The sequence below is a fragment of the Parus major genome, chromosome 6 (genome assembly GCF_001522545.3).
Source record: "Parus major isolate Abel chromosome 6, Parus_major1.1, whole genome shotgun sequence".
NCBI lineage: Eukaryota > Metazoa > Chordata > Aves > Passeriformes > Paridae > Parus > Parus major.
This window is the reverse complement of record NC_031775.1, coordinates 29,544,644-29,565,906: the sequence shown is the minus strand read 5'-3', so window position 1 is coordinate 29,565,906 and position 21,263 is coordinate 29,544,644. Positions and strand designations below refer to the sequence as shown.

Genomic DNA, 21,263 nt, shown 5'->3' with positions numbered 1-21,263 from the left:
AAGTGAGGCATCTTTACATTTAAAGAAGTGCAAGTGTGTGATTACTCACCAAGATGGAAAACTTTTTGCTGCAGTCGCATCACCCTGGCTTTTATTGATGTTTTTATTACTCTCTGCAGAAATATTTTTTCCTTTCTTTCCAAATAATAGGCAGGAAACATTTGCTTGTTTACCTTTTATTCTGAGTAAGAGAGAGACAGAGTAACATTGCAGTCAGGTTAAAACAGGAGAGATGGGGGTGATATCCACAGGTTACAGAGAGTGTCATCAGAATGGAGCCAGAGGAAAAACAAAGCTAGCTGCTGCCTGTCCCAAAAGGTATTTGTGCTGTAGCTAACATGACATGACATGCTGGCAGTGCCATTTTGTGCTGGAAACTTTCCTTTGTCCTGAAAATGTTTTCTCCTATAACATGTTCACAACAGCACCAGTTAAAAATTGTCCTGTGCAGGGTTTGAGCCCTTCTGGGCTGAAGTTCACTTCTGGAGCTGGTCCAAGCAAAGCCTTCGTGCTTCAGCACATCTGCAGACTGCCTATATATCCAGAACCTGTTCTTTTAAAAAACATTGCACTTGTTAGATAAAATGTTGATGCAGAGTTAACTTCTTGTTGCAGAGCCACTGGGAAACACAGAACTGCACGTGGGTGGAGAGGAACAGGATCAGACCTTTGGTACCACCTGTGCAGGACCAATGTCAGTGGTGGGACAGTGCTGCACACAGGGCACACTGGAGAAATGGGATAAACCCACTGAAAAACGGGCTCCTACTGTGCTTTTACCCTTTCATTTCAGCAGTGCAGCGATGCCAGGTAGTCAAGAATAGAAATGTTGTGCAGCAGCGAAAATGTAAATACGGCTGGAATGTGGGTTTGTGAAAAAAAGAAGAGAGTTGTGTTTCAGACCCAGGTATTGGGATGGTGAATGTGATGCACAAGTGGTGTCTGCTCATTTCAGAGCACCAAGCTCCCTGTCATTTTGTCTTTGGCTGCTCTTTTTATTGTTGTTGTAATGATAAGGAAATGGATTGTCTCAGAGTAAACCAACACCATCTGTACCAAATGTACATGAAAATGTCAACTACAGTGTTGTGCATCAGTGCAACCCCACCACAAATCCATTGGAAAAAGTTCAGATAATTTCTCCATATTTCTTCATGTTAGCCAGCAGCTGATACCCAGCTTCTGTGCACTGTGGGACCAAAGGGCTCATGGTGCATCACCTACAGCTTGCCCAGAGCAGCTGTGGCTGCCCCTGGATCCCTGTCCAAGGCCAGGCTGGATGGGGCTTGAAGCACCCTGGGATGGTGGAAAGTGTCCCTGATTGTGTCAGGGAGTTGGAACTGGATGATCACTGGTCTTGTATGACTTTTCACACACAAAAATAAACTTTCCTTTGGCAGAGCCACGCAAAATTATTAAAATTTTAGTATTTATTATGATATGCTTGAGAGTTTTTCTGGGCAGGAAGAACAGGTGCTTTTCTGTACATCTGTAAAAATCTTTTCTGAAGGAACATAAACCCTGTTCTAGGGTTTGTATCTGCTGTCTGAGAAAGCATAGCTACACTTTAGAGAGAGCACCAGGGCTCTGTGTGTACACAAGTCCTTTGCCAGGTTTTTTACCAAGAGTTTCCAGCTCAGATCTGTACAGATAGCAAATGCTGTAAACAGATAGACATTTTCCACAGCAGGAATAAGAAACCATAGTGGAAATCGAGATTTCACCAGAATACTGTAATTTTAACAAGTTGAATGGATATCCAGAGCCTGACAAGCATTAGGTCTTCATTTTCACAAAGCTTTTAAGCACAGGGCATAATTATAAACATATGCTTGTGAATGTCACTGACCAGCAAAGCCCTTGCACAAAAGATTAATTTCACAATAATATAATAGTTTCACAACAGCAATTTCTGGTGCATTTCCACTTGGAAACCATAGCTAATGTTAAAATAAATAACACAAAGGAAACGTATATGACTTTGCTTTCCCGTGGCAAAGTGAGCCATAAAACAAGAGAGGTCATGTGGTAAGTGTGATTTACCTGAACTTTAAGTACTTTGAAAATGAAACACCAGGAACAGCATAATCAGTCAGGAGAGCAATTAGGGACTCCATTACCACTCAAGAGGAGCAAGAGAGACCGTAATCACTTGCCTGAGGAAATGGTTTTCACACACATTCCGAATTCAGCAGTTTTTCTCTGCCTGTCCAGCAGTGTGTGAGTAAGGGAGTGTCTTGAGCTCCTGACAGAGTAAGAATAATGCACGGGGAATGGGGCTGTTGTTTAGGGGATCTGTCTGTTGTAATTTATTCCTTCTGCTGCATATCTGGGAGTAGCTGCTAAAAATGTCCAAAGCCTGGGCTTGCTTGTGGGATGCTTCAGCTGCTGACAAGGTTTGTGGGGTGTCCAGCAGAGAAGGGACACTGAGGAACCTTTAACTCTGTCGTGCAGCAGGAATTGCTACAATGAGCAAGAACGAGGCCTAGACAGGTCTTTTGGAGGAATCCAGCTGTTTCAGAACCATAAAACCAATAGTTGATGGGAATTGGCCAGATGGCTGAAGTTTAGGACAGGTTTCATGAGACTGAAGGTGATGGCTACCTGTGACTGATGCTTTCATTCTGTGTTCCTGTTTACAAAGATGAATATTAGGGATATATAGTGATACAATACTTTTAATAAGGAACAGCAAAAGTACTTTAAAAATATTGGAAAAGGTCCTGTAGCAGGAAAACAGGCAAATATGACCTATAGAGAGTAAATAGTGAATGATTTTGGTATGTCCTGACAAGGAGGTACCAACACATCCTTTTTCTTACTCTTTTTTTAAATCTTGTTAAGATGAATGAATGATATTGATGGCCACGAAAAGCCAATTAGTGACTCCACTCTAGTATGATTAAATAAACTCTGCTACAGAGGATTTGCATGTTAAATAGAGCAACTACAGCTCCACAATTACCTAAGCAAGTCCTCCTTTTTGCTTAGACTTTTTCTTTCACTGTGGGTTTTGCCCATCCATCAAGAATACTCAAACATCTAGAAGCCCTACTGCTCTGACAGGGCTGCTGGACATCTGGAAACCTGCGTGTGCCAAGTTCTTCAGCATCTCTGTGCTCCATGGTTCATGCACAGTAAATCTGGAACATCCAGGAAGCTTCTCCCCAGGTCCCATGTGCTGGGCTGTGCACGTGCCCAGCAGCTGTTTCCACATCTGCAGCTTCCTGGCAACTTCCTGGAAGTCTCTTGGAGAAACAGGAGAAAACTGCAGCTATTTCACCACAGCTGGGGTGTAAGAAACTCATTTTGCTTGGGTGTAAGACAAGTGCAATTTGCAGGAGAGTTATTTAATCAGATTATTTCTATATCTGGGCAATTATGGTTGGAGGAGATTGGAAAGGCAAACTAGAGCTGCATGTGTAGAAATTCTGACTGTGAGTCCTAATTTAATGGTACAACTCACCACAGGCTCAGCTTCAGGCTCACACGTGGTTTTCATGCTGAAAGTAAACACTCATCAAGGCATTCAGCAGCAGGCAGGATCAAGCTAATAAGACTAATCACATCTGCACACACAGTAACATGGAAAAATTAAAAGTTTGGGAGCAGAAGATATGCCATTAATTGGTCCCTGAGAAATACTCTCCAGCTTTTTTGGGGGCTGGTTATAACTGATGAATTTAATCTGTGTTGCTTGCTACTTTGGTTTTTTCCCCACAACACTTTCCAACTGCATTCATAATCCCCCAAAACACAAATTTTGTGTTATGATGAAAGGTAAATTCCTTTACCTCAGTATTCTCCATGTGCAGTTTTTGTTTAGCAGTTTTCTCTTGGAGAAGAGAGAGCAATGCATGCTCAGTAGTGATCTGGACCTGGAGGGAATTACAGTTCTGTTATAAGTGCAATACAGTAGAATCCAAATTTAACACTTAGGTTAATTATTAAGGCAGTGGGAGGGGTGTTTGCTTTATCACCAGCCTTGATCTCCCATAAAACAAGCTTCTTCATGGTGCTCCTCCTGCCTGGAGAAGATTTTATCCCTGAAATGGCAAAAGCCTTTTTTTCTGTCCTTTCATCATGGGTCAGGCTGGCCAAAAGGTCCAGTTCTAATGTGCACACATGCTTGTTAGTTCAATGTACTTATTCTTTTAATAGACTCCTTGGGTCATTTTTTCCTTTTGTGTTTAGCATGATCTTACTGTATCACTTTTCATTCCTGGCTCTCAGCAGAGTCAGTGCTCTGCAGCCTGAAGTGTCAGATTGTGGGTGGTCCATTTCATCTGAGGCATTTTGAGCCAAATGTGAATAGAAAACAGCTTTTGTTCTGCAATTTTGGACTTTACCCCTAAATACCTACCAGACTGTAATCATCCGCACATCACCCGCTGCCAATAAATAACCTATTTTATTATCCAAGTCTCTAGATGGAGAAGAACATTTTTTTGCTGAATTCAGCTAAAGGCAGCAATACACTGGCTTGTCTTTCTTTTCTTCCATTTCTAAAAGAGTCAGGTATTTTATTAGAGTGGCAGCAGCGCGATTATTTATTTTTTTATACAGGAACATCAATAACAAAATCAAAAACATAAAGTGGAGTTTAAATGTTTGAGTGTTATATAGTTGTATAAAATAAAGCAGAATCTGGCCAGCAGGGCTTTTCACATCTAGGGGGTCAGAATGTGTGTGCAGCTGGAGGCTGAGAAAGCACAGAGCTTGATAGCCATGATAATATAATTTTACAGAAGCACTGAGAAATCATAGTGAAATCCTAAGGTGTAGTAGAGGTGCTTAAAATAGAAATGCTCTGCAGCTCTCTGAGAGCTCATAATCGAGGTGCCAGGTAAAGTCAAACAGGTGGATGAAGGAGGCAAACAGTGCAGGGAAAGCTGGCAGATGAATTCGTGCTGCAACACACAGAATTTAACAGAAAAGCAGATGCTTGAGCCAGCTATTATCCAAATTTGGCTTCAACAGGAGCGACACACAGCCACCCCAGCAGAGCTGAATTTCAGGAAAGAGTTGAAGATGTGTATAAATGTGAATTTTACTTTCAAGTTTACTTCCTCCCCTGTTCAAATATTTGAGAAGTGCAGGTTTTCCTGTCCTCTCAAGTCCCCACCAGGATGCTGACAGGGCAGAGCGTGGTAGCTTGGCCACACAGCCTCAACAGCTCCTGATTTGAAAGGGTTCAAATGGATTCAGGCAAAAGTTTTCAGTCCCAAGGGGCTTTTCTATTATTTTTATGACGCATCACAGTTATAATTGTGATGCTGTTCTCCTTCACAAAATCTCACTGCTCCGATTTGTGGCTCTCAAGAGAGTCCTTACAGCACAGATGAAGGGCACTGGGTTAAATCTCATTTTACTAGGCAACCTGCTTTGTATCATTTTCCTCTTTTTTTTTTTTTTTTCCATGGATCAAGAATGCATTTTTGGCACATTGTACACAAACAAATGCTGTTCTGGGTGGAAGCCTATCTGGTAGTTGGAGCAATGAATTGTGGCTCAGTGAGTGATTGAGTCAGCCTCTGGAATCCTGGTTGAGCACTTTCTATTGATTTATTGTGTGGCCACAGACAACCAGCTCGTATCTTTCTGTCTCCTCTACTCTCTCTGTTATTACTTTTTCGTGGGGATAATTATACCACACAACCCTTTTCTCTTGTCCCTTATTAAATAGGCTCTTTTAGGTCAGGTGAGAGGCTTGGATGGGAGTTTCCATGACCTAGGGCTGCCTTTGCCCTGGCCTGGGCAGGGTTTCTGTGGGCAGACTGTGGCAAGGGATCCTTTGCAAGGATGGGAGCAGGGTGTTCATTGTAAGCCAGGAGTGTGATCCATCCACTGAGAATTTGGGGCAGGTCCTGGCTGCAGGTTTCTCTGGCCACGCTGGGAGGGCAACAAACTTTACAGGGGAGGTGTCCAAAGTGACCTGGCTCTAGTGGAAAGTTGGTGTGGCCATGTGTGTTTCCAGCTCTGTCTGGGTTGAGATTTGCATCTGGTTTTCTGTGCCCCTCTTGGTGTCCCAGTTTTATGCAGAACCCTCTGGGACCACTGCAAGTTATCCCAAAGGCCACTGAGCAGAAAGGCATGTGAGTGCCCCATGGGGCCTCATCAATATTAATGTCATCACTAATTTATTGAAAAGCTCCTCAATTTCACTAGAATTCTAAGTGAAGCTGTGCCCAGTTTTGAGCTTATATAGACCAAAAAATGTTTCTGTATTCTGTTCAGTCTCAATTTAATGCAAAACATGGTCCAGAAACACCTCCTGGTCCATAGCAAAAGCTGCATTGTAAAAGGAATGCATTTCTGGAGGCCATATTCTCCCCAAATCAATTGATTACAGGGTTGGAGATTTGGATTTCAGAACCTGTATTCTGTGTAGGTTCTGCTTGAATTTGGATTTTATGAGTCCCATTTTGGAGTTGTCCAAAGCCCAGCTCTCCAGTGCTCCCAGCCAGATGCAGTTGAAGCTTAAAAGTAAAACTCAATCAGAGATTTTTGGTATTGTTCTGAAAGGTTCAGACTGCACAACTTCTCTTAGAGAATTTAATCTTCTTTCTGCTTAATGTTACTCTTTTTGGCTCACATTTAACTAAAACCTTTGTAAATGTGTTAAGCTTATATTATCTCATAAATAATAAATGCTTAATGTCACAACACAGCCTGTACCACTGAGGGACTGTATCACTGATACCTCTCTGTTCCAGGCCACTAAACACTGTTGCTGTAAGTGATAAGCAGAAAGCAAATTTCATGGAAAGGTCATCAAATGCAATTATAATACATTATGTATGATGTGACAATCCAGGAGTGCCATAAAATCCCAATTATACTTCAGTCTTGACACCCTTGAGTATTCAAAAACCTTGAATTATGTCAGAAAAAATCATGGATGATTTACTTTTGAGGGTTTTAGAAATTTCTGTATGTTGGGCTCTCTTATTTTGCCTCATTTTCAGAACTTATTGCAAGTGTTTCATGTTGCTGAGTTTCCTACCAGTGACCAGTGTCAAAGCCCACTTTTATAATGAAGGTTATAAATGGAAATTGCCTGAGTTATTCTTGAGGCAGTCTCATGATCACAGAAAGGTGAGAGTATCACAAGGGCTCTGGTGGGCAGTGGTTGATAATGGATCATCATAATGACATCAGCAGCAGAGAATAAATACCTCTGCTCTCAGCATTTTTGTGTCCTTTTTTCCCCAATTTACAAAAAAACAAAGGAGAGAGCAGCAGAGCTGAGGCTATTCTTTGCAGATATTCAAGAAAAGGGGAGGAGGAGGTTCAGGAACCCTTAGTCTCCCTTTTATTCTCCTTTTCTCCAGCTGGTCAGGAGGAGGGACCTTTTCCCCCACCTCAGCTGGGGAAAATCTTGAAGGCAGTGGGGATGTGGCTCCTCCCTGGACTGAAGCCAACTTGTCACCACACCTTCTGCTCCAAACTGGGGTCAGAAAGGTGACTTCCACTTCTAATAACGGCTGAAACAAGGTCCTGGTTATATCTCTGACCCTACAATCAGATAAATAATGCTAATTTCCACTAAATTTGTGGGCAAATCCATCTACAGAATTTTGGCATCCAGCTTAGAAGTGTCCATAGGGCATCACAGGGATGAGAAGAGTTAACTGAACATCCACACAGAGTTTCTTCCCTTTGGTCTGTGCTACCCATCCACCCATCCCACTCACCAAATAAGCCTTCACCAAAACTGGACAAAATTAAAAACCCTCGCGATGACATACACAACAATAGCACTTGTGATAGAAGCCCAAGAGTGATAGGAGGCACAAAAGCAAAATGCTCATCAGAAAGAGCCCCGTGCGGACCGTGTGAGTTCAAAACATGAAAGGCTAATCCCCAAAAATCCGGTCACTTGGCGCAGTTAATGAGCTGCTAGTCTGTGAACCATCAGGAGAGGAAGGCAGCAGCAGTTAACACTTGGAGAGCTCTCTCTGCTTGCTAACAATGGCAATGAGCCATATCTTGGACTTGTTATCCTACCTGGGGTAGCAGAAACACAGCGAGTGCCTCAGAATGACAGCGAGGCACTGTCATTCTATAAATGTCATTTATAAATATTATAAGTTATTAATTTATTTGTTATTAAATTATAAATATTATAAATGTTAAGGCAGAGAGGAGAATTCCAGATGGGATCCAGGAGTGGGAGTGGAGCTTTGCAAACACAGGGTACGAGCAGAAGAGCGCAGGAGTGACCCGGAGTGTGCCCAGAACTGGGGACAGGACATTTCCTTCCCACAGTGAGAGAAGGAAAAAGAAAAGGGGAATATAAATGAGTGCTGGCAGTGGCTTTATGGGCTTACCCTGTGCTTGTTCTCCTGGCTGCCAGACCAAAAGATCTCACAAAACCCTGGTGCTTCAGGAAGCTCAGAATTTCCCAGGGTGAGCTGATCAGGTGTCGCCCTGAAAATTAAACCTTCTGATAATGTTTTCATAATTTTAGTTACTTTCCCATGGAAGTCCTATAAACATACGTTGTTTATCACATTCCTTCTAAGAAACATCTTTTGATGGACGTTTCTCATGAGCAGTGTGCTTGGGAAGGTGGTAACTTAATTATCCAATCCCTGGTCATTGTCGAGAACCTATAAATACTGGAGTCAGAGAATAAAGGCACAGTTTTTTGTTCTGACACTGACAGTGTTTGTGTGAATCATTTTGTGTCCTTTAGCAACAGTCAGGAACATTTATTCCTCTGGGAATGTCCATCCAGTCCAATCCATCCAATCTCCTCTACTTCCCAGCTGATGGGAACCTCTACAGGTTACATCCCCCAAAGAGAGAGGTGTGCAGGAATCCCTTGTGCCCTGAACCCAAGGCAGGCTGTGCTCTAGACAGCTCTTGCCTTTGCAGAACTATTCACTCAGAGCTATTCATGCTCTGCTTTCAGCCTCATTTAATTTGTTTAGGTTTGATGGAAGAAGTCACAGGATGCAAGGGCAGTATCAAAGGATACCTTTGGGGTGTCTCTGGCTGCCTGTGAAGTTTCAAGGACATTTGTCTACAGATTTTTGGTGCTCTTTATGTAGTGACCTGACCTCTTTCTGCTCAATATTTGTGAGTCTGCAAACTGAATGCTTTCATATATTTTAATAGGTTTCTCTGGTGACTAAAGTAGGACCTCAAATGCCCTTGATGAGTGGTATAGATGGTTGTTTTTGTGCCTGGGACACTTTTCTTTCTCCTTCTGTCAGATACCAATCTCTGTGCAGAAAAAGTCTTCTCATTATTCCATGTGAGATCAATTCTATTAACTGGCACATGGGCAGGGGCAGCAGAGGCGAGGGGGATCCACGCTGGAGTTGGGACAGACTGAAATCTGGGCTTGTATAAGTTTCTCCTATACAGAAGCTTCAGAAATTAGGAGTGGTGATTTATGAGCTTTTGACAAATTTCCATCTGCTCTCATTCCATGTAGTTTTTTTTCCCCCTTGGAGTTCAAAGGCTGTCTGCTGCAGAGCTGCACTGCCCTGGTGATATATGGCTGTCTCTGAGGCTGTCAGAGTTCTAATTTTAACAGGGACAGAGCTCTGTGCCTTAATTCAAGAACCACCCGAAGAGCTCCAACAATCAGGAATCCTCCTCTGCTCAAAGCCAGCCAGCCCAGCAGTGTCTGAGCCCTCATTTGTGCAAATAAACCTAACAACCTTCAGAAAAAGTTGAACTAGGTGCTGGGGATTGGAGGGGAATTGGTGATGATGTAATTTTGCACCATTTCTTTCCTGACTCCTACATTCTACTGCAAAATTCTTTTTTTTTTTTTCTTTTTGACTATGTGTAGCTAGCAGCATTTAGAAAAGAGCAAATGGGGTTTTTTCCCCCCAGCTCTGCATTTTTGAGCCTTGTGTAAATACAAATGCCTCAACTTTTTGCTCTTTTATTGTGGAAAGTTACAAATTCAGACATGGAAAAAAAGAACAGTATTGAGTAATGTGTTATACATTTACTGGCTGAACATTCATTATAGTAGGAATTACATAACTCACACACTACACACAAAAAGAAGAAATAGATCCTGAAAATCCAATAAAAGGACATATTATTTGATCAGTTCTATTAACACTAAGTTCAGTTCCTCCCTCAGTTACAATTCTCATACACAATTACAATTACAATTCAGTTACAATTCTTCATACACAATTCTCAATGTGATGATAAGAGACCAAAATAGGACAAATTCATCATATTTTGTCATTACCCTCAGTTTCACACCTCTCTAACTTCAAAAAAGCCCACCTTGTATTCTATTATTTCTGGGAAAAAACCCATGTGCATCACTAGATTAATCCTGCAAACATATTAAAATCAACTTTTAGATTTTCTCAACGCTTGCAGGGAAGATCCTTTGTCATGGCAATTGTCTTCTTTTAAAAACAAAAATATACATCAGATATTCACCCTATTTGCTAATATTTAGTTGTTTCTAAAGTGAAACTTTAATTATTTATAGATAGAGGTAAAAGGGAAATAAAGAAAATATCAATGAAAATGCTAGATAAATTGACATTATTTTTCTCTTCTCGTCCTTCTTCTCTCCCCTCCAACCTCAAGATGAATTTTCCTAGACCCCTGGACAGGGAAAACCTCTTCTAAATAGATAAATATGAAGTTTTTTCCAAGTTTTGATCAAATTTTACTGGTCTTCAGTCTCACGGGATGGCCAGATAAAATATCCACTCCCTCTCTGTTTCTCATACAAGCTGTCAGCAGTGTGCTCCCTTCTGGGTGCAAAACACAGAAGTTATTTCAAACCCATGGATGTGTTGTGCAGCCCTGTTTTCCAAGAAGATTGGGTCCTGCTGCCAAGGGATGAATGAAGCTGGGAAAATAATGTTAGAAAGGTAGAGAAAGAGCCAATCACGAGGTTCAAGAAGTAACAATTTGCAGTTAAACTGCAAATTTGAATTACTCAGAGGGAGGGCAGTGGTGGGGAAGCAGAGCTTTTTGTGAGATAAGTCCCATTAGACAGCAGATAGAGGAAATCTTTGAACCTGGGCTGGATGTAAAATGGATGAGGACTACCAGGACTGACCTTTTTTTGAATTACGATGATCCTAACAGGGAGAGTTAAGTGAAAACTGATGGAGGGAAAGCAGGGCTGCAGTTAACTGGGAAAAGAAAGCATTTGGCTGTTTGAAGGTCCATATGTAAAAAGCAGAAAATTTCAGTGGACATCCACAAATAATGAAAAGCATAATTTATTCAAGAAACTATCCTTTCAATTGACAGCCACAAGCACAGTACCATGGTTTTTCTCTCCCTAAGCAGACCCTGTACCAAGACTTTCTTCTTACTGTGGCACAAAAATCTTTTCAATCTCAGCTTCTTTGTAATGTTAGGGCTTCAGGCAACTATTAGAAAAATTCATAAGGAAAACAATTAACTCCCTTAAAGTCTATTTATACTCTGTTTTCATGGCTTCACATTTCATTTCCAGAAAGTGCAACGGAATTTACTGCTATGCTCCCAAGTGCTACTGGCAATGTTATTACTCTATTTATTATGATAGCAGTGTTTAATCATTATATACGTAATAGTATCAAAGAGTCTCAGTTATAATCCCTTCATTATAAAAACCTTATGAGTAAACCCAGCTTTTATTATTGAAGAATAATACTGTAAGCAGCAGTTGCTCTGAAGGGCAACACAGAGGCCAAAGGTAAAAAAAAGGCCAGTGAGGTTCCTGAAAGGTTCTAAATAGTGACATTATTTTACATCTTAACACTTGTTTGCTCTCTGAAACAGCAGGAGTCAGCCTTAAATCGAAGGCTTTTTAATTGCCTGTTAAACTGTGCAGATTTTTACCAACACTGCTCCAAATATATCGTGGGACCTTATTCTGAGCGTCTGAAATACTTTGTTTAGTTGGGTCCCGTGGATTGTCCCTTTTATGCTCTGCAAACAAAGTGCTGTGCTGCTAAGCTGGGCAGAATTAGGCACAAGGCGTGCAGGATTCCAGAATTAGTTCCACTGCATGACACATGTTTTCAGAAATACAGCAACACAGCGTGCAGCAACACTCAGAGGGATTTCCAGGAAACCCAGAAAAGGCTGGAGAAAGGTTTGGATTCGCTGCATCCACGGTTCTCCCCGTTCCTGCTGCACGGAAAAAGCTTTTGTGGAAGCGTTTCTGTGTACAGCCTGTCACTTTCAGTACATCTAAATAATTTATAAAGCTCTAGGAGGTGATCTCTGAGCAGGCTGAGCCATTAGAGTGATCATAATATTATGCAGCAGGTCAGGTTTCTGTGTTGTAAAGGGAGCCCTGATTTGTCAGGCTGTGGCACAGAAGTTTGGACTCCAGGCCCAGTCTTTTCCTGGGAATTGTGCTGTAATTTATGACTTTCCTGGTGCAGCAAACTAGGTTTTCTCTAGTTTGAATCGTGGATATTTGAGTAACGAGCCAGGCTTGTGCCCATCTGCCCCTGTGCTCGTGGATATTGACTTCCTTATCCTTGCAAGTGCTCAAGGAATTTTATTGGGAAAAGGCAAATGTCAAAAGTGTAAAGCTACTTTAATAAAACTGGCTGAGATCAGGTTTCCTTGCTGGCTGCCTGCCACTGAAAATCCCTTTGTTAGCTTTTTAAAATTTCCTGTGACAAAAAGAGCCCTTTTCATTTCTTTCTATCAGATAGAACAAGTTTAATTAAAATGTGAAGAATTTGACTAAAAATGTCATAGCACAGAAGTCTTGGGGGCTACCTTCCTTTTGAACCTGCATGATTTTGTGGGTTACATTATTTTAAGGACAGTTCTAAACTTCATTGATGTAGAAAGCATGAAAGAACAAGAAAAAATCATTAATTATATTACCAAATTTTACAGTGATTTCATCCTTCCATTTTCCAGAGGTGCTGATGAAAGTTTCATGAAAAACAGGGGTCATGAGCTGCTGTGGGGGTAAAAAAAATATAAAAAAAAACCAAAAAAGAAAGAAAATACATGTTAAATGTGAACACAATGAAACAATTAAAGCAAATGAAAGCATTTCTGTGCAGCTGGAACCCACGATTGATATACTGTGCACTGCACTGGGAGCTGGAGGAAACACTCATTGTCCCTACAGCTGCTTTGATTGGTAATATTGAGGTTAGCATAAGGAACTAACAAGATCAAATGCATCATCCAAGTAAAAATTCCAGTATTTGACTAGAAAAAAATAGCAGTTACACATTTGGACATCCACTGTTTAAATTGCACTGGGTTACTGTGAGATGTAAAGTACTCGGCATGAACAAAGGGTTTTTACCAAAATAATTAGACTCCATTAGAATGGAGTATTTTAAAATGCTTGGCACACCTTAGTATTTCAGTCATGAAAAGAGATGTGACCAGGAGAGTAAATATAATTTTGGTGTCATTTACCTATTAGAAATGAAATGAAATATTAACAAAGTGGTGAAGCACAAGTTAAATTTCACAAAAAAGCCACTTTTTGAACAGCAACAAGACGGAGTGTTTGGTGTGCAGAGCACAGGAGGGCAGGCTGTAAACATCCCATGAGGTTTGACATGGGTTTCCTTAGTCCACACCTTGCATCTCTCTGTTCTGTTGGTGTGTGCTCATTCAAAAAGAGGCCAAATGTCAGATAAAACTTGTTCTGGCATCCCTGAGGGTGAAAGCGATGCCTGGTCCCAGCGCTGTCCTGATGTCACACAGCAAAAAGGGACAGATAAGGGCATTTACAAACAGCACCTCACAAAGCAGCAGCTAGAGACAAGCATCACACAAGCCAGCACTGGACTCATTCCAAACATTCTTTTTATCCTCTAATCACCCTTATTTGATTCTCTTTTGTTCCCCCACCTCCTCCAAAGACACGATGCCAGTGTGGTCCTTTGCAAATGAGGAACAACTCAGGTTCCATAGAAGATTCTGCCAGAGCCAATAAAAAGAAGAGGCAGTAGCTGTGTTAAAATCCCATTGTTTTTTAAAAACACAAAAAGGAGAATTAGCTTGGCCTAGCCTTGGGCCAGATCTGCTAATTTTCTGCAGTTTAGTGTCATTACACATTTCAGGAGCTGATAGGAACCATCTGAGCTGCAGAGCTCCAAAGGCATTCAGTGTCTCTGATGAAAGGAGTTAGCAGGGAGGCCCTGGAGAGGTGACAAGCCCAAGAGCTGTGGGGGGAACAAGATGTGGGAGACCCAGATGGAGATGGGCACTGAGAGGGTGTGTGACACCCAAAAAGTGTGGGAAGCTCAGGCAGAGGTGGAGAACATGAATATGTGGGATGTGCAGGCAGAGGTGGATGCCCAAAAGGTGAGGTAGGACAAAAGTTTGTGGGACAAAAGGAGGGTCAGATCTGTGCAAGGGTCAGACTGACCAACTGTGAGTTCCCAGCTATTAATAAATACATTTGGTCCTATTTTTAAACCTCTCCAAACACTGCTTGGGTTCTGCATGTTTTGAAATGAAGTTATCTCAGAAACATAACTCTGGTTCCAAGACTGCTCTGAGCTCTGGAAACAGGCTGAGAAACAGGAATTGTGTGTACATCATGTTTCCCTCACATCCAATTATAACATGGAATAGGTGAGCTATGGCAAAATTTAAAATTCAAATGTCAAAATACAGATTTCTTTGGCTCAAATTTAATTTAAAGACCAGCAGCTTATAATGACTCCTGGGTACTGTCAGCTCATCTCCTGGGGTGATTGCTCAAGGTACTCTGCTTGTGTTTGGTGGAATTTAAACCAAAGAATCACTACCTTTAGTGAATGAGAGACTGAAAATGTGTGTCCAAGAATGTCATTCTTCATCTTAGAGATAAAAAACCTAATAGCAGATATGTAGAGCTCAGAAATACATTCTTAGGTAGGATATTACTGATACATTTTCAACAGATTAATTCACAGGACTAGTTTTTTTTTAAAAAAAAAAAAGTAAAACAACACCTCTATTCTTTGATTAAGGATGAAATGCATAAAGCAGGCTAGCTGGAAGATATTTTTTTGCCCTGCTACATTCAGGAGAGGGTAGAAAACTATGTGCAAGTAATACTGTGTGTTTAATTTTAGCTAAGTGTGGGCAAGCTTCGCTGTGTCAGTTAAAACTTAGAATAAAATACCTCGTGTGTATTCAGCCCTTAACCCTCAAGAATCTCAGAGCACTTGAAACACACCAAAAACTCTTCACCCCATGCAGTCACAGTGCTGCTCAGGGCCACAATGGAGCTGTTGTTCAGCTGCATGAAGAAATGCCAGAGGAGGGTAGGAAGTTAAGAATAATACAGTATATTCAAATATAACTTTTAGGAGTATTTAGGTAGGCTGAATGCAGCTACCTGGAATTTGGCCACAAGACTCAGCTTAACAGCCCTGCTCTTGTCAAAAGAGGAATAAGATCTTTAATTTTTCCATTCCATTTCCATTAATCACCAGAAGTGGTCATGAGGTTTTCCACCCCAGCCAACAGTCAGGCTTTCCAACAGCAATACATTTCCAGGGCACCACATCACTGCTATTTCAGAGTGCCTCCTACTGAATCACCAGCCCAATTTCCTTCACATCATGATTTCCCCTTTGAAAACTGGCCAGATCTCCTGACCATCCAGAGGATGGTCTGAGAGCCTGTGCTTTTATTGAGAGGGCTTCAACCCATCTTCAGGAAATCTCTTAGGAAGGTTTAACTTCACTGACAGGCTAAGTTTAGTATAAAACAGCAATTGCACTAATCTATAGTAATTTGCTATTTAAAATACAAAGGAAATTTGGATAATAAAGAATAAAAAAGGAGTTGAAATTAGAGATGGATTTTTTTATCCAAATTACTCTGGGTTCTTAACAACCTTTGCTGGTTCTCAGTCCAATTAGTGTCTGTACATAAAGAAAAAAAAATCAAAGCAAGATGATACAATCCTCTAATTACAGAACCAAAGATATCAGTGTACAGTTTACAGAGACAGGAAGGAGAAAAGTGATGATATGTGGCCTGATAGGGAAGGAGATTTTTTTAGCTAAAGAAGTCACAAGGAATTATTGACAGAAAGATTTTGCTGTGAAATTCAGTCTATGTAAATAACATTGCCAGATGCTGCAGTTAATTAAGATAGCTTTAACAGCTCTATTTTATTTTCTCTTTCCAATTAAAGGACAGTATTTACATTTCTGGCCTGAGAGACTGAGGCTCTATAACATTCAAAGTAATTGCCAGTGCCTGACTTAAGGGATGTTCCTAATTGGACAAGTTCTGTACTTTAGGTTAAGAATTATCTATTGTGTCTTGCATTTGTTCCAGTCACAGGACATTATGGTCACTGTGGTTCCTGGCAGCTGTCTCAGTGTCAGCTCTTCAGGCTTATTTACCTTCTAGAAACACACAAAACTGAAATATCCTATTTGCAAACACGTGCTTTGCATTTGAATGAGAAGAAAGCACTGTGAGAACTGTGGAAATGTAGCTCTTTTTTTGCAGGTAAAGGTCAATTTTTTTATACATTTATAGTATTTTTGGCTGGCTGAAAAGTTTTCTATTTTATCTTCAGTAATTCTGAATGGTTTTACTGTTGCTCTTTGAATGACTTGGAAAGGAAAAGTTAGAAATGTAATATTTAAGATCTGGAAGACACTTATTCAGATGTCTTCTCTGTCTGTATTTATATTTTAAGAGTGTCTTAACACCTACCATAAGAACAGGTCTTTGTTCACTAGCTACTGCACACATCCAAATGTAGTAAGACTTTAAAAACCTCAGAATTTTAGAACTGAGACAGGGTTGGCAAAATTCTTTCTGCCTGTTGCTGAGCTCTGGTGTTTGACCTGTGCTGAGATTTTTTTGTGTCGTGTGGGCAAGGAGCTGATCAGAATCCTGGGGGCTGATAATGGGAGGGAAAACAGGACTCAACAATTCAGAAGGAGCCTCAAACCTGAGCCTGCCCAAGCTCTCCAGACTTGGAAAGAACTTTGAAAGCCTTCCCTGGTCACGAGGGGATGCAGCACTTATGTGGACACACAGCTTCTAAAGCTGGCTTGATTTTCCTGAGTGTCTCAGAAATATAGCAATGATTTACCTTTGGATGAGCTGAACTCAGCTCTGGGATTTATAGGTGCTTTTGGTGAACACACTATGATAGGAATTAACCTCCAACATCCCAGAATTCTTGGCTTTAGGATATGAGAAATCCAAGACAAATATTAGCAGTGATGGGTAAACTTACCTGGCATCTTCTCATTTCTGAAGGTACTTCAATAATAAAGCTCATTGGTAAACAGTGCTAGTAATGAAGTTTTCTGAGGCAAAATCCACATAGTTTCATTCTGTAAATAAGGTATTAAACCAGAAGCATTAGTGTCACTTTTCTGGAAACTTAATGAGGAAAAAAAAATTAAAAAAAAAAAAAAGATTTACTGAGGATGGGCAGAATTGAGGCCATTTAACCACTGGAGAAAACAACAGTTCACCTTCCTGTTACATGATCTCCTTCCATGCTTTGCCCAAATGCCCTGTATACAGATGAGCAGACATTCACCCTGATGAAGGTTGTTTCTACACGTATTTAAATGATTAAGACCAACATTTTCAACTGAGGGTGCCAGGAGCACCTCAGTAGTTCCCGTGAGGGCTCAGCTCACCTCCTCAGGGCCTGGCATTTCTGAAGATTAAACACCCATGATGAACAAGGATTATGAGCCACTGTGGCTGGGAAGTTAAAAAACATGTGCATGAATTTTTTTTCCACTTTACACCTCTTTTGGGCCCTTGCTCTCTTTGCCATCTGGCTCTGCCTCTTGCAGGTCAGTGGAAATGTTTTTGCTGACCTTTGTGGGCACACTCGAGTTACCCACCATGCGATCACGTAAAATACAGCTAAAACCACTCTGCTTCATCTAGTGTTGTTTCAAAATAATTTCCAGTCCATTAATTATGGTCTGCAAGCTCTTCTTTAAAGAGCCACTTTGATGTTGATGAGTCACAGTTCTCAAGCTTTCCTCTTTGCCATTGCACTTCCTTAAGGCATAACCTTGGTGACTTTTGCACCGAGAGGCAAAGGGCTCTGTGACAGCATCTGGCCTTGTGTAAACACCCTCAAGAGACACTTCCCTCAAGCCAAATACTGAAGCCCACTTAAAAAAACCCACTTTTGAGAGACGTTTTCCATTTGATGTAGCTCCACGTGGGTATTTAGTGACGGCTAAGTGTAACCCAAGCTTCGACAAAGTGTTTGGGTAGGGCTGTGGGTCCTGTGCTGTATCCTCATGTCCCTTTAGCTGTCCTGGTGCATGTCAGTGACTGGGGAAGGTATTGCTGAGACCAGCACCTGCCTCTGCTCCTGCTCCACCTTCCCAGCAGCAGGGAAGATGGAGCACTTTAATCCTGGCAGGGGAAAAGAGGGGTGGCAATGCTTGTCCTGTTTGCAGCTGTGCTGCTGGAGATGGCCAGGCAGAGGCTTGTGCAGGTTTTATGGACAGCTCTCCATCCCAGCCCAGTGGGAAACAGGTTCTGTTAAAGTGTGAGTGACTCCACACCTGCCTGCTCTGCTGCAGAGCGGAGCAGAATTCAGGAGAAGCTTTGAGCAGCTGTCAGGGCCTGGCCTGTCGGAGATGTATCAATTAAAGAGAGATGTGGCAGCAGTGTTTGCTGTCTCCCAGCTGAGAACACATCTGCCTGCATCCTAGTTTGGGCAGGGCTGGGGGGAGCTGGGAGGCTGCACTGGGCTGGTGCCAGGATCACACAGACCTGGGACATTTGCTCTGCTCCAGCCCCAGGCCCTGGCTCTTGTCCTTGGGCAACCTTGACATTTTACCAGCCTGAGAGTTTGGGAGCAGCCAGGAATGGCAAAGCTCCGCTTCCTCATGTGAGGAGAGCAAGAGGAAGGCTGCAACCATTTGAAATTCAGCAAAGGGGTAATTCACAACATTTTAGCAAGTTTGGAGGGGGAAAAATCCCACAGAAATGGCATAAAAAGGGGGGAACTGGCTCAAGGACACTCTTCATCAAAGCAGTCTGTTGCCTTTTTCACACTGAAATGAGCTTGGACTCGTGCACTCCAAGCTGACATGTGCCTCTTATAAAATCATCTGTTTTGTCCTGGGTGTTATAATTCTCTCTTCTCCATTTCAAGGACACCAGTGGGAGGAAATCAAAACCTTGCAGAAATGTGTTTTCCCGCTTTGCTGTTATTCCCAGAAGTCACTGTCTTCCTTCTGTTGTGTCTAATTCAAAATAACAGGTTGATCCCTTCACAAGCATCGACCTGTTTTGCAACATGAAAAGGAGTCAGTGCTATCAGTTATCTCCCACATTATCCTGCAGCAAGCTGTTCTCCAAGGGTAGCCAGCTTGAACGGCTCACGTTGTTGTCCACAAAAGAGAATCACTCTTCATTCCACTGTCTCTATGCCAAGATGTGGCTTCCAATGAGGTAATTGTTTTGACAGTTTGGGGGGAGAAAAAAAAATAAAAAAAAGAAGCCAAAAAAACATTAAAAAGTAAACAGTCATACATTTCTGCACGCTGGGGGCATTTGTAAAGGGAAGATGAAATGTATCCTAAGCTTAAAACTTCAAGACTCTACTGAATGTTCTGGTTTTATAAAGAGGCATGTAACAACAAACCTGGCATTATTAGCTGATGATGTAAATTCCAGGAGTGTTTCATAGCTGTTGTTTTCAACTGCTGCGCTGTTTGCGTGTTTGAATCTCCATCTATGCACTAATTCTGTGTTTGAGGGAAGTAAAATCATTTCAAACCTTGACAATCTCTAGCTCCATCTTTGACACAGAGCTGGCAAAGAGAAAAAATTGCTTTTCTTGGAGATCTGCAGACTTCTAAAATGGAATCCAAGCTCCTGCCTGTACTGGGCTGTTTGTGTTGCTGTGTGAGACATTTTCAGTGAACCCTGAACGAGCTCAGACCTTGCCTGGGCTCAGTGCTCACTGCTGAGTGTCAGCCTGGGCTGGCAGAGCCCCTGCACACGGCCTGGGGTTTGTGTCCAGCTCTAAGCAGTGGCTTTTTGCTCTTGACTTAATCCCTAACAAGTCCTCGGTATCCTCAGTGCTCAGTAATATTCTGCAGGATTGGAAGCTTTGCCCTTTTCAAGGCAAAATGTACTTTCCTACAAGTTATCCAAGGAAAACATTGTTAAAGCCAGACAGGGAGAAAGGTATCCTTAACAATTTTCTCATTGATGAAGAACTCCAGAGGCAGATATATGGGAATATACTCTCACCTACAATAGGCAAATATTCTATTTTCAATAGCATATCTCATCTAGCTACAGTGGCTTCTGGAGTTTCACATCAAGTGCAAGAAATGTGGTGAATGAGATGCCAAAAAAGACAAAGTGCTTAAGACCAGATGAACTCAGATTTTTATTTCTCCAATTCTCCTTGCCTGGACAACAGCTTGTTTTAGTAGCAAAACAATTCTGGCTAATCCTTAGTGAAGCCCCATAGGTTTTAATAATCAAGGTGGTGTTAAATACTTCTATAAAATTCCTGATACCATCTACTGCATCTGCTAATGCTGAAGTTATTTGAGTTTATTCTCAGGTTCTCCACAACTGAAGGTCTTATCAAGTGTCTTCTCAAACCTTTCCCTGGTAACACCAACGGTGCAGAGTTCATGTAAATTTTATCTCAATCTCATCTGCAGGCTGCTTGAATATGCATTGCTGCATTTATTCTCATTATGGGAATCTAAGGCTGGGGAGCATGGTGGAAGTTTTGGGAGCACAGGATTTGCTGGGTTCTTGGCAGGCACTTTCATCTCTCCAGGCTTGAAGTTATCTTGGTTCTTCAGGGCTCTGTCTCTGCTTGTTCCTTGTCCTAGACAAGGTGGGGTCTGGATCATATTACACACACCAAAGGCTGACTTGTGCTTGCCTTGGGCTTGTGGAGCTGTGAACTGCTGGTGTTTGGGGTTTCTGTGGCTGGCTGGGGTCTGCCTGCCCTGCCTGGAGGTCTGACTGCTCTGGGAGGTTTCAGTGCCTGTTGGAATAAATGCTGCCCAGGCCATGGCCCAGCACCACCACAGTGCTGCTGGAAGCAGTGGCTGTGGGAATTCTAGAGGCATTTCCATCTGGGTCTTTGCCTCAGGTGGATTTAGCTCCCATCCCTACTGTGCAGATTGAACTTTTGGGGTGTCTTGATTGCAGGAATCTAAGCTGGTGGTCTGTCTGAAACCACCAGCTAAATGAATTCATCTTCCCCCCAGCCTCCCAAGGGAAAACTCTCTTTCAGGGAATTGTGACAAGGAAAGAAGAGGTTCAGTTTCTGTACAAAATGCAGTCTG

At 41.8% G+C, this 21,263-nt stretch overlaps 1 long non-coding RNA gene across 6 annotated transcripts in view; it reads left to right on the top strand.

Annotated features, from left to right (window-relative positions):
- LOC107207102 overlaps positions 1-21,263 on the top strand; it is a 105,389-nt gene that overhangs the window by 43,142 nt on the left and 40,984 nt on the right. The window contains exon 7 of one of the 6 annotated variants that reach the window (XR_004498146.1): positions 616-1,271. The exons of the other annotated variants lie outside the window; for them this stretch is intronic. This is a non-coding gene — a long non-coding RNA (uncharacterized LOC107207102). Of the gene's footprint in view, positions 1-615; positions 1,272-21,263 lie in introns of those variants that run through there. 6 annotated transcript variants of the gene reach the window in all.